This window comes from Amblyomma americanum, chromosome 11, assembly GCF_052857255.1.
Source record: "Amblyomma americanum isolate KBUSLIRL-KWMA chromosome 11, ASM5285725v1, whole genome shotgun sequence".
Lineage (NCBI taxonomy): Eukaryota > Metazoa > Arthropoda > Arachnida > Ixodida > Ixodidae > Amblyomma > Amblyomma americanum.
The window spans coordinates 87448573-87460727 of record NC_135507.1 but is presented as its reverse complement, the minus strand read 5'-3'; positions in this window follow the sequence as shown (position 1 = coordinate 87460727).

The following is a 12155-nucleotide window of genomic DNA, read 5'->3' as shown; positions in this document are numbered from 1 at the left end:
ATTACATTACATATACGTTGCTTAAGAACTGCTGCTTAATCAACTTTTGCATTTTTGTTTTATTTACCACACAACTTATGCTTGACTGTCCGTGCGGAGAACTTGCGTCTAGAACTTCCGTCTACAACTTACGTCCACGCCACTTATGAGCCATGAAAGAATCGCCTTAAAATGTTCTCTCGGACGTTACGCCACGCGACTATCCACGCTTCGTCGCAGCTGCGGGCGTGAGCCGACGTCGCTCGCTCTCCCCCCACGCAACTATCGAGCCACGTAACGCTGCGTTGTGGAGCCGACGCCACTTGCGCAACTGCTGGAAATCGCGTGACGCGTAATTCGCTATATAAAACGTGTGGCATGTGCTTACCTTCGTGTGATTAACTTAACAGCTCTTTCGCTCGTCTTACGGGGGTCAACCGGCTTGAATCACAGCTACCTTTCCACCGAAAAGCTCCACTTCTGGAATGCAAAGCTGAAGGTGAAATCACGCATGGATTTGACCTCTGGCTCGCCGCACGTGCGACTGAGACCTCGTAACACGTGACTCGACGCACCGCTACCGCTCGTTCCGCCGCTGCGGTGACCGCCGTTCCGACCGCTCGCTGTAGCAAGTTGCGTCATGTGACTAACCACGTGATTCGCCCCTGCTGAGTAAAGGCCAGCGCTCACCGCCTAGGCACCACCCAGACCACACGTGTGAGAGCCTCCAGATTCCAGAGCCATAAGGCCAGCACTTTCATTTACAATCTTCCTTCAGTCGCAACAAGAGACCGCAGAAGGCGAGGTGGCTTCCTGTCCCTACGGGAATGGGATCTAGGAGCTCTCAACAATCTTGCGAGGGCTCCTTGTCACTGGATGTATTTGTTGCTAAAACATCGTCGTCGTTTTGGCTGACGCGGTTGTTGCAATGTGCTTGGCTTTTTCTTTCCTATCCTGTCTTTCAACACTCCTACTGTCTGAACGTGGCAGCGATTGTGGCTCAGCTTGAGCCAGTGGGCAGTCCCGTGCACTTTCCTTTCCATACTTCCTTCTGTCGCAATAAAATAACAGGGCTCCGCGAGAGCTCATAGCCACAGCCCCTTAAAGCAATGTGGCAAGGGCTCCTCATCGCAAGGGCTCCTTGAAAAGGCGGGGGTATCTGTTGCTATACCGTCGTCGTCGCTTCAGATCACACGGTTGATGCGACGCGCGTCGCTTCTTTCAATCTTCCCTCTCACATCTCAGCAAAACTTGTTCTTGGGCTAGATGCTAAGCCATGATCTGAGGAGAACCAGCGCAAATCAGGCGGCCTCCTTTTTTGTCCGCTGTCCTTTTTGCGCTGGTTCTTCTAAGCGCTCACATCCCTTTATCTCTCCTACTCTCTGTACGTGGGAGGGTTTTGTGGATCAGATTGAGGCACGGGGCAGGCTCGTGCACTTTTCATTCACCCAGCAGCCGCAACAGCCTAGACACTGCGGCGAGAATGGCGGTTGTGGTCGTTAAAACTTTGTTGCCACATAACGAAAGTGATCAGTCGGGGCTGGGTCAAGTCGAGGGTGGCCGCAGTCGGGGGCTACCTGTTGAGCTCGCGTGATGAGGGCCTACTGTGTTGTTTCTCTTGAACTGTTTAAGACCTTGTCCCATTCTTCTGCTGAGGAAGCTGGTAACAGGGTCGCCGCAGGGGATTTGCTAGCGAATTCCTATAATATATGGTCTTGGGGTGCGTGTGTTCCGTTACCGTAGTGTGGGCATGCAGGGTCGTATTCTCTATTTTGTCATCGGTACGGGCTAAGAATGGCCATTGTTTGTTAGTGTGTGAGTGTCGTGGCTTGCACCCTGTCCAGGTAAAAGTTAGGGGCGGGATGCATGCATCTTAGCTCGCAATAAAAATTAATGTGGATTAGCTCAGCTAATCCAGGATATACAAAGCGAAAGATGTCGGCGTTCACTGTGTTCATTGGCGTTGGTGTTGACAATGTTCTAGACGGCGATGGCTTCGAGGATTGGAAAGGCGCATAACTGACTCCCCGTATATGCGGACGCCTCATTCGTGTTTTGGTACATGTGGCGGTAGTGAGAGAACTAGATGTGGCCAGAATGCATTAGCCCTGCATGCCACCTCCCAGGGCGATAGGGAGGGCATGCTGCCAATCCAGTGTGCGGAACGCAATCAAAGCAAGCTTTCTCAGTTGAACACCAAGCCACGTATATATGGAGGCGAGATTAAGGTTTCCACTGAGCCACTTAGCCGGTTTGTGCCTTTCCTTCCGTGAAACTGAACGTCCCTTGCAAGTTGTCGACGCCAAAGAACTCTATGAACGCCGTCGGCTCACTTGTTTTGTTTGATTTTTGAGGGAAGGAAACGGAACAGTAACCGTCTCACATAACTCGGTGGACGCCCGGTCCGCGCTGTAAAGGAAGAGATAAAGAAGGGAGGGAAAAAGAGAGCGGGGCAACACCTGAGGCTCAGTGCTACAAGTGGCGCATGCGTAGTAGTCACTACGAAGCGAGAAAGAGAGAAAAAGTGTGCGCGGTAGCCCCTGCGCCGTGCGTGACGTCACTCGTGCTCCGACATACGCCTGCTCGCGCGTAACGCGGTGTTGACTTAGTGAAGCTTTTCGCTTCAAAAGTTTGTAATCTCCGCGCACGAGCGAAGCGCCTCGGCACGGGGTCTCCTATAGAGGTCTCCTCTCCCCCGGTCGGTTAAAAATCGGGCTAGGTGGTCGACCCCCACTTTTCCTGAGTTAACCGCTCACTCCAGAACCCATGCGAGATTGATGTTGAGATGGTGGTGGTAGTGTTTTTTTATTAAAATAATACTAAAAAGGAAGGAAAAGATTTTTTCTAGCCCCGGCATCTGCCATTGATACTGAAGCACCTGAGCTGGGGCAGCGGAAAGAAAGGATAGCAGGCAGAATGGAGAAATGAAATGAAAAAGGTGAGAGGACAGGAAGAGAGGATAGGGGGAGAAGTAATATGTACAAACTATTTACGCAATAAGAAATTTGTTCAGGTTGTGCGCGTGATTCACACACGCCCACCGCACTGCGTTGGCTACAACTGGAATGGGGCGTCCAGTTATTAATCGTTCAAGGTAGAACTCGCGGAGCGTTCGGTCACTGCGCGCAACTACCTGACGGAGAACAGACGGGACGTCAAGCCCGTGTGTTCGAGGAATGCACAGAGGCTCACCAAGGTTCGCTCACAGGTGCGCGCACTGCCCTGCGGCCACCATATAGTCTTGATGGAGTCTGGTAGTATGCCCTGCGCCCTATAGGCCGGAAGCATATCGCGACGAGCATCGGCGAACGCGGCAGTGAAGGAGAAGGTGTTCTAGTGTTTCCACTGCATCGCATCCGTCACACACATCACTCGTCGCGATTCCGTGACGCACCCGTCGTTCCCCGGGCCACACGCAGCCAATGAGCGCGCGGAGGATCATTAAACGTTGTGACGATGTAAGTACGCGACAGCCGGTAATACTGTCGATGCGCTCACCTCCTGCGATGTGTAGGTCGGGGTGGTGCTGGGTCGGGTTGATGTTGAGATGGAGAGTTCGGTTGCGCAGAATTCACATTGCGAGCGCGTTTACCAATTTCTTGGCGAAATTTTGAATGGCTTCTTAGAGTCGGCTAGAATAGTTTTAACGCGACAGGGTTAAGGAGCTCGTGTCGCAGAATCTTTACTTCATTTTTTATAGGCAGTTCGATTTTGTTTAGATCTAAGCGGGGTTCGATTGTTCACCTCGTTTTAGTGAGAACAGCACGCCCACTGTTTTTTGTGTGGAGAACCAGAATCTATTTTTGTCTGCTCATGTCTCTAGTTTGTTTATTGTAAACTGTGTTAGTCTCTCGCATGTCGCTACATTGGATGATGTACAAACTATTTGAAGGTCGTCGACATAGACTGAGTACATCATGCAATGCGATTATTTTTCTTATGGAATTCATCTTTACAATAAACAGTGCTGTGCTTAAAATAAACCCCTGAGGAGATCCGTTCTTGAACGAAGTTCCTGGAAAGGGTTGATCCCAGGCGTACTTGAAATGAGCGATCGGAAAGGAGTCATTTAGGCAGTTCAACATCCTGCCGGAAATACCTAGGTCCGCTAGGTCGCGGAGGATCACAAACCTCCAGGTTGTATTATACGCTTTCTCCATATCGAAAAAAACGGCAAGACAATACTGTTTTTGTATTCAAGCTCTCTTATTGTGTTTTCGAGGCGAACTAAATAGCCTCTCGTTGAGCATCTTTTTATATAACTGCACTGATAAACATCAAGAAGTTCACGGGATTCAAGGACAAATGCTAATGTTATATTACGGACACTTTCAAAAGATTTCGCGAGACAACTTTAGAGGGCTATCGGCCTTTAGCTATTTGGGGAAGTTTGTGGTTTCCCAGGTTTCAGGAGTGGCACTATGCGGCTTTCTTCCACTCCTTAGGTGTTTTTCGTTCTGTGAATATTATGTTAAAAAAATTCAAGAGTGCCTGTATTGTGGGCTGGGAAAGATGGGCAAACAATTCGTAGTGTATCTGGTCGTGTCCTGGAGTAGTTTGTTTTGTCGAAATACAGTAACTTTTAATTCTTGGAGGTTTATTAGACAATTGTATTTTTCATTTACCCCTACACTTGTTGAGTGCCTGTGTTTTTCGGCCGTGCTTTTGTATTTCAAAAATGACTGGCTATAATGTGATGAACTTGAAACTGCAGCAAAGTGCTCCCCCGATATGTCTGCTTGTTCTCCTATATTTGTCTGTGTACCGGGTGTTGTAAAAAAAATGTGAAGGTTGAGTAGCTACCATTTACTTTCTGAACTTGCTCCCACATTTTCTTCGATGGGGTTGAACTATTTATCGAAGACGCATGAACTCTCCAGGATGTTTTTCAGCATTGCTTCGAATATACCGGGCTTGTGCTCTGGCCTTTTTGAAATGGATGAGGTTCTCGTGTGTTGGGTATCTGCGAAAGACTCCCCACGCTTTATTTTGCCGTTTTTTTTTGCTTACCTGCATTCACGGGTGTACCACACTTTGTGGTTCTTACGGACAACTCCTGATGATTTTAGGATTGATAAGTGTGCGGCAGTAAGGATGCGTGATATGAATGCGTCTTTTTGTTTCGTCTGTGTCGAGATTTTCTAAAGAAATATTCTCTAAAATGGCCTGTTCTCTAAACCATTCCCAGTTAGCTATATGTAACTTCCAACGGCGTGGTTTTGTCGGGATGACTGTTGGTGAGGATGACAGGCTTATTATGAGAGGAAGGTGATCCCTCCCATACTAGTTGTCAAGAACATCCTGTTTAAAATAGGTAAAAACACTTAGTGAATAAAAAGATAAATCTAGGCAGCTCATTTTCCCACTGCTTGGAAAACAGTAAGTCTGTTTGCATGTGTTCAGGAGGCATACATTGTTGCAGAGGATAAAATATAAAATCCGGCCTCTGACATCCGTTTGTTCACTTCCCCAAAAAGTGGAGTGAGCATTAAAATCCCCAACTAAAAGATATGGTTCCCGAAGCTGTATTAAAAGATTTTCTAAATCGTGAAGTGTGACTGTTAGGTGAGGTTCAGTGTATATGGAACATATTGTTATTGTCTTAAAATCGAGGACAGTGACAGCAACTGCCTCATATGAGGTTTTTAGGTAAATGTTTTGAGTAGCAACACTACCCCGTACAGCTATATCAGCGTTTCCAGAAGCCTGCTTGAGGTCTCTCGGTCACATCGAAAGACTTGATACTTTTTAAGAATGTTTTTTTTTTCTGTGGCCCTTGGTTAGTCTCCTGGAGACACAGCGCTACCGGGCAGAATGAATTTAAAATATCTGTTACGTAAGTGTGATTTTTTAAAAGTCCACGATTGTTCCAGTGAACTAGAAATGCAATGATTGTAGACCAGTTAAGGGTAAATTTTAGAAACTAGGTTTGTCGGTCTTTTTGACCTGTTATAGGGACTTTATCCCTCTTTTTCGCTCATGAGGGCTTTGCCGCCGCTGCCGACGAGTTGTGTCCATTACCTCACGAGAGGTGCGTGAGGACCGCGGCTTCGGCGCGGGCGTTTGCGTTTCAGACCTCCCCCGAAGGAGGGAAGCCGTGCGGGATGCCGGCCCATGGACCGACGCTCCCTGCTTTCGGGGTGACAGAGCAGCCTTCGCTGTCCCTGCCTGGGGCGTGGATGGTCCTTCCATTAGCTCGGTAGAAGCCGCCTCGGCAGGGGCCAGAGCGCTGTGTGATGTTACGCCCCTGCGCACCACATCAGCGAAGCTGGATTTCGCTTTAAAGGAGAATTGGTTGGCGAGGGCAAATCGCCTTCTCGTTGTTCTAAATGAAATGTTTTCTTTGGTCTTTGTGGTGATTACCTCCTTTCCCTACTTGCAGGACGGGCATGCCTTGGAGTATGCAGCATGGTCTCCTTCAGAGTTTGTGCAGCGTAGGGCTGCGTCACATTCCCCAGGAACATGATCCTTTGAAGCGCATTTTGCGCAAGTTTTGCGGCCGCGGAAGCTCTGAGAGCCGTGGCCAAACCATTCACAATTGAGGCATCTACGAGGGTTCGGAATATAATGCCTGACATTTACTTTTAGACATCCTTCTTCTATGGTTTCTGGTAGTGTACTTGAGTTCAATGTTAGAACCAAGTGTTTTGTATCTATTTCTTTGTTGTCTTTCCGGATATTGATTCTGTATACATCAGTGATATTTTGGTCGAACGAGCCTTCCAGCATTTCTTTTTCAGTTAAGTGTATGAAGTCATCTTCAGAGATGACGCCACAGAGCCTTGTTAAGTGGTCGATGTGCTGCTATGAGACCGGGATGTCCCCTATAGAAGCAATGTTTGAGAGTTTCGAGCGCTGGATGCACTCGTGCAGTGCAAGAAGGTCGCCGCTGGCCATTTTTGAGACCATGTAGCCAGGGCCCAAGGTATAGGTGAAACATTTACACAAAAGGAATGGAGAAACTATTGTTGCTTGTTTTTCTTTGCTTTGACTGTGGATTGCGTGAATTTTGGTGAAAGTCGGATTCTTTTTGACAAAAAAGTCTGCTGCTTCGTTTCGCCCTCTCTTGAGAGAACGATCTGGTTTTGAAAGGGGAGGCGCCATAAAAGAATGTAGTCATTCGGTCATGGTGCCAGCCACCCACTACGGAGTCCAAGGAGGGGACGGGACAAGAACTTGAAAGCAAGTCCTGCCCACGACAGCTGTACACCTCAAATATAACGAAAGATTACGCAACTCCTTGTAGTTGGTCACAAAACGTTAACCCTCGCCGCCAGGAAAGAAAGGAAAATCCAACATGAGAGTAGGATATAGGAGAGTTGTGAGACGGAGATAGGAAAGTGAAAGATGGAGGGGTGGATAGGAAGAGGCGACTGCCGATTTCCCCCGGACGGGTCAGGCCAGAGCTGCTGTATACAGGAAGCTTTGGCGAAAGTATTTTGTTGCCTCCACCAAGGAGCCTTTAAGGTCCAAACGCTCGGCATCGGCTCAACCACCAGGATCCCATTTTCCCCGGACATGGCGATGCCGCGCACGAATAGGCGCGGGTGGTCGAGTCCATGGTGATGCACTCTTCACCATCATCCCCCTGCAAAGGTGTCCCTGCGGATGCTCGGGAACACGTGGTGTCGCCACTCACCAACGTCTGCACGCTGCAGAGGGCCCCCTGCGGGGTGTACTGAAAATGATCCTATAACTGATAAAAAAATGGGGGGGGGGAGAATTAAGCTCCGCCTCAAGGGCATTACACAATATCCTAGTGGTTTATTTCGCAGATGTTCAGAAGTTCACTCTCAGCCGCCGCGGTGACTCAATACTTATGGCGGCTGCAGCTGCTGCGAGTCACGTGGTCCGTCACGTAGTTACTGACGCAGCTCCGCTCCTCCTGTTCAAGGTCATTCGTGCAGACGCAGCGAAATAGGCGCCGCTAGGCTAGCATTCCGGGGCCCTCCACTACGGCATCTGTTTCTTCCTTTCCTCTTACTCTCTCTCCTTTATCCCTTCCCTTACGGCGCGGTTCAGGTATCCAACGATATATGAGACAGATAATGCGCAATTTGCTTTCCCCAAAATCCAATTATTGTAATTATTAGGCTAGTGTAGCCTTTGCTTGCAAAGGTTGTAAACGGAAGTGAACCGAAGTTCCATCGGTCGGAGCCGGGCACTCTAGTTCTTCACCATTGAGGATGTTCGTTCAGGAGGATAAACAGAGGATTTGTACAACAACGTCGCACAGCAGTGTGCGCAAATGACATTAACGGAAAACATAATTGTTAGGGCGAATAATTAGCGTCGCAGATTATTATGTGCGATGACGTGTAATACAGCAGGACGTGATGTCACGTGAAAAGCATGCCGACATCGGCGTAATCGTGCGCCAACGAATCCCCAACCGACCGCATGGACACATTGGAACTATCGCGACAAATTTTCAATGTAAACTTAAGTGATCCCATGTTTCGAAAGAGTTCGTAAACATAAAGAAGTTTATGAAGACAGGCTGGCTAGCCATATCTACATGCGCTTATTAAATATAAAAAGGGAAGGTTATATGACCTCCAAGCCAGCAATCAATGTGTGCAGAAAAGGGTACATGGAAGGACATAATATATCCGGCTGCGACAATCAGTTACAAAACCAAATGTTGGCGAACATCACGCATACACGCAGATTTCACCGTTATTTTAACCGGTGCTTCCTTGATTAGGTAACGCTAGCTAATCCTTTCTGCGCGCAAAAAATTAGTGGTCCAGTTTGAGCCTTCTGCTCAACAAATTCAACAATTAAGAAAAACCCTTGCTTATTTTCAACGATGACTGTGTACGGGCGGCGTTGCATCGAAGGTTTAATCAATGTAAAATTAGAATATGATATTTAGGCGTAGCGGAGATATTATTTTTCTCTTCATTTTCCACGCTGTAGACGACGAATAGCACTTGGAGGACGCTTAAGTTTTGTCTGTAAAGCCCAAACTCGATGGACAATTCCGAGGCGTGCACGCGAAGCGCCTACGCACACGACCGTCTGCAAAACCGGTCTGCGCATGCGCGAAGCGCGAGGCGCGAGTTGGGCGCGAGGAGGGCGCAGATATCTGGCAATGTCAGATATTTGCGCCTCGCCGCGCGCCCGCGCGCGCGTGCGCCGGAAGGGGTTCGCTGGTTTCTGACCAACGTGCACCAGAGAGCGCAACTCTCCCAACATCCGGTACGGACTTTTTCGCGCCGTTTCCTCGGTTTCGCTTGGTTCAAGTATGGCTGCGGCGATGTCTGAGGTTATAAATAACGAACTACTCATTGCTGCTGTAGAGAGGCGGCGCTCACTTTGGCTGGCAAGCGACAGGCTGCATAAAAATAAGAACGTGAAAGCAGCACTTTGGAGAGAAGTGGCGGAGGATGTACTACCGGGAGCACCAGGTAGGCATATACTTCGCTCATGATGAGCACTTCATGGTTGAAATGTGCTTGAAACTTTTCGCGCTACAATTGTGCAGAAAGCGTGGACCTTGTACAAAAGCGCTGGAAATCTCTGCGCGACAAATTCCGCCGCCTGTACACGGCACGTGAGTTGGGGCGGAAGAGCGGCGCTGGCGCGGACGACATCGAGCCCACGGACTTCGTGTGGGCACATTACGAACAGCTCTTGTTCCTCAGGGACACGATGGTCACCAGGCCGTAAGTTCATCAATATTTTTATTCCCATAACGAGCTGTTCGCTTTAAGGAACACAAGCAGTGCCGTCGTTTGCCGTGGTGGGAACGTTGCATGCGTGAAGCAAGCGCTATTTGACGTGATGCGATTACATCAGAAGCAAACGTGTTTTTTGATGCAGGACTTGTTGCAAGAAAATGCGGCAAATTCTGTGGCAAAGCTGCAGCTGCGCGTGGTGTTGGCAATTGCTCCAGGTCATAAATCCAACGCAAAGTGTGCAAATGCACCCGACACAACCACCCCGTTGCTGCTTGCGCCGCTGAGCAAGCAGTACGCCGAGCCGCCGTCACACTGGCGGGAGCTAACGATAGGTGTATGAAAATCAGGCACTTTAAAAGTACGCAGTCTTCATATGCTGTCTTAATTGCTCAGTATTGTGTATTCTTAAACAGGCATTTTAAACAAGCATCTTGTGTTGCTTACTGGGCTTTTCATGCAACTTGAATGCCACTGACGTCCACACATTAAAAATGAAATCTCGGCATTTATTTCAGCCACGAGAGTGTTGTAAGTTTACAACATAACAGGTGGAATTTTTGCTACTGTTATTGAATTCTTCCTTTCCGTGTTTTTTTTTATAACTTATATATGAGGTATTATTTTCATCCCCAGGTTGAAAATCTGTTAATTTGATTGTTTTCTAATGATTTCATCTGGTCCCCGAAGGAAGCCTTCTGGTTTGCTCCTGGTTGAAATAGCCCCTGTAGGGCACAAACTATTTTTTGGCTTTAATCTACTGGTCCCAAAAGGAAGCCTCTGGCTTGCTGCTGGTTGAAATGGTCCCTGCTGGGAGCTTCTGGTTCTGAAGTGAGATCTACTGGCTACTACTGAACTTTTTGTTGTCGGATTTACAACTTTTTTCTGTTGTATATGTTGTAATGGTGTTCCTCAACGCACAAAATTTTTCATCAAAATCTCTTCGAGGTTTTCTGCTATACATTGCATAAATAGTGCTGAAGTTTAATGAGAAAACTATGTTTATTAACTAGCTGTTCCCCGCTAACACCTGTGGGATGCCCTTAATGAGGGTGTATATAAGCATGAGCACATAGTAAGTTTCAACCAATGTGACTCTAAGTTATGTGTATTGCCGCGCTTTGTTGTTGGCCTTGTTGGCACTCAATTGTTATGATTAAAGCTGCGTGTTCTCACTATAGGCAGATGTGCGTGGTCCTGCAGGGCAACACATTTTAGTGTAGGTTGCTTCTGTTGTCCTGAATTTTTGGTGTGTGTTTATTGTCATTGAGCAACTCTTTAAAACATTTTGTAACTTGTCAGAAAGGGATGAAATCTAAGGACATAATACACGGATGGTTTATCCAAGTAAATGTTCGCGCTATCTGCAGTTACTGCAGCTACAGGGAATGGACCAATAGACCATTTGAACGGGGACAATAAAGAATCCCATTTGGACATTTTCACCGCAGTCCTATCTCACACTTGTAGATGCTTGTAAAGATATACCTGCAGCTCATGCTATTCTATTTGAAAGGATACCCTGTTGCTCAGGTTCCAGTTCATGATCTGGAATGCCAGGTGGCGGAAATAAATGCGCAGATTTCATTTTTTATTTGTAGCTATTATGTGGTTGTGCGAATTAACATGCCAACCAATTGTATTAAAACTGTTCCCTCGCCATGAAATGCACGTGGAAGGCCGTGTGGATACGTTAAGCCAAACAGAAGTGCGGGAAATATGTTTGAGGGCATATCAGCTCCATTATTAATGAAGAAAATGTGACAATTGGGAATCCACAACAACACTTTTATGATGCAATTATCACAGCTTGACTCTTGGCTGCTTAAGCAGTAAGTGTAGATCATGTTCAAAATATCACAAAGCAGCATGACCAGAAATAAGATCAACACCTTCAGCCTTACTTGCCTGTACACTTCAAATACAAAGTCCTCACAGTGAAATACTGTTAAAATGAAGAACTAGCATATGAGTTAAGACCAAGAAACACAGCAAATGGCACTGTAACATACAAAATATATTGCACATTGAAAGAAAAACACTGCTTTGCACTGACTGGAAGCATTTAACACATCTATTATGCGACTCCAACACAAATGCTCAACATACCGTGTGCACCCAAAAGGCCTCATGAAGGTTCCATGTTTATGCATATTCATGTAGGAAAATTGGACGCTATATGTGTACAAAAGGAACACCACCGTTTGCAATGTGCTTTGTGCATTGCAGATAAAATGTGTTTTTTTATCATGTGCACTGTCACAGCTAAGATCTACGCGAGATTCCGTGGCACCAAACAAGAAAGAGACCAAGGCACAAGTGCTCTTTACTTCCTTGTTTCGCGCTATGGAACGGCACGTGAATTACCCACTAGCCTGAACCCTCACACTTCTAAGCTAAGGATCATAGGCAATGTTACCAGTGGTTCATCATAATTCACTCAAACACTCACTGCTTAATCAATCAGACAGGAGTGCCACGTTAAAGTGCAGA